This window comes from Mus pahari, chromosome 7 (genome assembly GCF_900095145.1).
Source record: "Mus pahari chromosome 7, PAHARI_EIJ_v1.1, whole genome shotgun sequence".
NCBI lineage: Eukaryota > Metazoa > Chordata > Mammalia > Rodentia > Muridae > Mus > Mus pahari.
Window position 1 is genome coordinate 106,230,074 of NC_034596.1, and position 3,306 is coordinate 106,233,379.

The following is a 3,306-nucleotide window of genomic DNA, read 5'->3' on the forward strand; positions in this document are numbered from 1 at the left end:
ATTGCGTATGTGTATAGCACCCATTGTACGCAGTATTCACAAAGGCCAGAAGATCACCTTGAACTGTATTTACAGGCGGTTGTGAGCCACCTGATGCATGTTCAGGGAGCCGAGCCCTAGTCTTCTAGAAGAGCAGCCGTTCTGACTCTCTTGATGCCTCTCTCTCGGGTTCACACATGGCTCCCTTCTCCCCATACTTTACTATGTTATCCTTGGTTGCCACTCTCATTTTAACTTACTAATCTTTTTTTTTTTTTTTTCAACACAACGGATTGCCTTTATTTTGCGGTATGCATCCACATTTCAACATTTAGTGGTCCTGAACAGAGTGGGGAGCATGGCAATGAGTCTTCTGACTGGGCCCATGGATCTGCAGATGATCTGCAAACATGGTGACACAGAGCTCCTCCCGGCCCCTGCAGAGGGCCTGAGGAGCAACACTGAAACCTGAGTCTGCAGGGTCAGGGCCTCGTGTTCCAGGTGTCAGGCTCCATGTCAGACCCAATGGGTGGCCAGGGTGATTGGAGAGCCCTGTTCAAACCTCTTCCATGTGTAAAAGCAAAGCAATTATGGGAAAAGGAACCAACTCAGGACCGTGTGCACCGAGGACTCGCCACATGGCCTTTCTCTAGGCATCTGAGCACTGGCCGGCCTGAGTCACCCTGTGACTGCTCTGTTTACCTCTAGACCTGAGCTCCAAGCTCAAGGGCTGACGGTGGCAGCAGGGCCGAGGACCCGGCGCTCCCTTCCCAGGCTGGTGGCAGGTGAGTGTGGTCCGGAGCTAAGTGAGAGAGGCCAGGCTCTTCCAACCTCACCTGATGGCTTCTGGCCACAGCAAATGTTGGGAGGTGATGGGCAACAAGGGAGTTGAGGAGGGGAAAGCAGCACCCTTTGATAAAGTGGAGGGACGGGAAGCCCTGAATTCCTCACCCGCGGCCAATCTCAGAGGGAGGGGAGGATTACAATCTAAGCTTTGGCCAAGGGTGGGAGTGGAGGAGTAGGGACCACGGCTTGGATGGGGCATCACTTAAGACTTAAGAAAACAGGGGTTCAGCCAAAGCACCCCAAGCCCAGTAGTAGTCAGTCCCATGGCTGCTACCTGAAGCCTTCCCATCTATTCTAAGGGCCACCACATAGCTGTGGTGGAGGGCGAGGCAGGCAAAGGGAAACCCAGACCAAGGGCCAGCAGCAGGTGATTGGGCGACATGTCTGTTCACAGTTGCGTTAGCTGTGCCCACTGCTCCCACAGGAAACCTATTTCAGCACCTTCTTGATCCCAGAAGTTCAACCAGGCAGACAGCGGTTACACTCGACCGATGGTGCTACACAGCACAACTTAGGTGTTTCAAATGGACTAGAAGTTAGTGCCAGAGCAGTGTCTCAGGATGAAGGCTGAGTGGGGCTTCCCTTCCGGTACTCTGAGGTCTGCAGATGTATCTAGAAAATTCACTACAGTGGAAAATGAAGACTTGGGGTGGATGGGGAGGGGAGGCCAGGGCCTTGGGGACTAATTGTGTAACAATGTCCTTCTGGCGGCTGTGGCAGCTTCATGACTCCATCAGGCACCGCAGTTCCTGCAGGATGACTTTGATGCTGTGGGAGTTCTGCCACTTTGCCAGCACTGCCACGGCTCTTGGAACCACCTCTCCATTCGAACTGCTCACGCCGCTCATGCTGACTCTTGTTACGAATCTCACAGATGGGGGTGCTTCTGGGTGCTTAGGCCCACACTCTATCTTTTTTTTTTTTTTTTTTTCGAGATAGGGTTTCTCTGTGTAGCCCTGGCTGTCCTGGAACTCACTTTGTAGACCAGGCTGGCCTCAAACTCAGAAATCTGCCTGCCTCTGCCTCCCGAGTACTGGATTAAAGGCGTGCGCCACCACGCCCGGCTCCCACTCTCTATCTTAAGCCTGTATATTTGGTTTCTATATATTGCTCATGGAGGCCCAATTATCATGCCTGCCTATCTTGTAAGTGTCACGTCCTCATTGTCCTCCAGACCCCAGCTAACTGTGTAACTGTGCCATCGCCTACTCCTTTCTGGCCTTCTTCCAGTTTTTCCAACAGTCGGAAATTTCGAGGGACTTTTACTCCCGAGGCTGTGGTGGCTGCCATCTTGTGTCACTGTCACTCCAAGGCCACTAGATTACTAATCTTTAAAGACACTATTTCCAAATACAGGTGCCAGGAGGAGGTCTGTGGCCAATGCTTGGGTCTGGCTGTATGTGGTAACCCCAGCCCTTGCCTCCGCTCTCACGAGATGGTCCTTTCCTTCCCGGCTTCCTCCTGACCTGCAGAGACCTTGGCCTCTCCTGGGGCACCATTGTAGATCTTCAGATTGTGGAGACCTCTCCTCCGTGTTGTTCCCACAGTTATCCGTTCCTTGCTAGGTCATAAAGCACATTCCCGTTGGACAGTAAAGAAGAATGTCCTAACTGTGTCCCTCCCAAAGATCTGGGCCTGTGACTGGGCGGCCTCAGACCCCAAGACTTCAGACCTCAGGCCAGAAGCAGACAAATACATGAGACCTTGACCCTGCCCAAGCCTTCGAACTGCTGAAGTTCCTCCTGGCGGAGTTCTAAGGCAGCCGGTGGGAGGATGGAGGGTGCCCACCTACCCGAGAAATCCTGATTTTGCAGAAATGGATTCCTATGTGGTCCTTGTTGGTGTCCACTGACATTTTTTTCCTCCAAGGTCTCTGCCCCCTGCCCTGGGCCACCCTGCCAAGTTTGTCATTGCTATGGTAGGTGCTCTCCACTCCCCTTTACCTGCCTCATCTGGCACTCATCAACTGTTAGCCAGGAAAGAGAGACAAAGCACAGCTATTACACAGGACAGGAGGAGGGTGGAAGACATAGACGAGAAGGATATGGCTTTCTCAAGTGACAAGGGACACATGCCAGGAACGTGAGAATGGGGTCAAGCCAGCCCCTGGTGGACATCAAGCAGGAGACTGTTCAGCAGGTAGAGGTGGGCACAGAGCTTAAGAAAGATCCCATCCCACCCTTGGTGTTAGATGAGTACACAGAAGCCCGAGAAGAGGGACTAGGCTGCCCGGAGGCAGGCCTGGGCATGAGCTGGGTCTCACACCATGAATGGTCTCCAGGCACATCTTAGCCCTGCTTCCTGTGTCTCAGGGTCTGTGGTCATGCGAACTGTCTCGATTAGGGCTTCTATTGCTGTGCAGAGACACCATGTCCAAAGGAACTCTTAGGAAGGAAACCATCTTGTTGGGGCTGGCTTACTGTTCAGAGGTTCAGCCATTATCTTCATGGTGGGAAGTGTGGTGGCACACAGGCAGACAAG

General features: G+C 52.9%; 1 pseudogene; it reads right to left on the minus strand.

Annotated features, from left to right (window-relative positions):
• Positions 1-1,449: 1,449 nt before the first annotated feature.
• LOC110324100 lies at positions 1,450-2,115 on the minus strand (annotated as a pseudogene).
• Between the last annotated feature and the right edge of the window lie 1,191 nt (positions 2,116-3,306).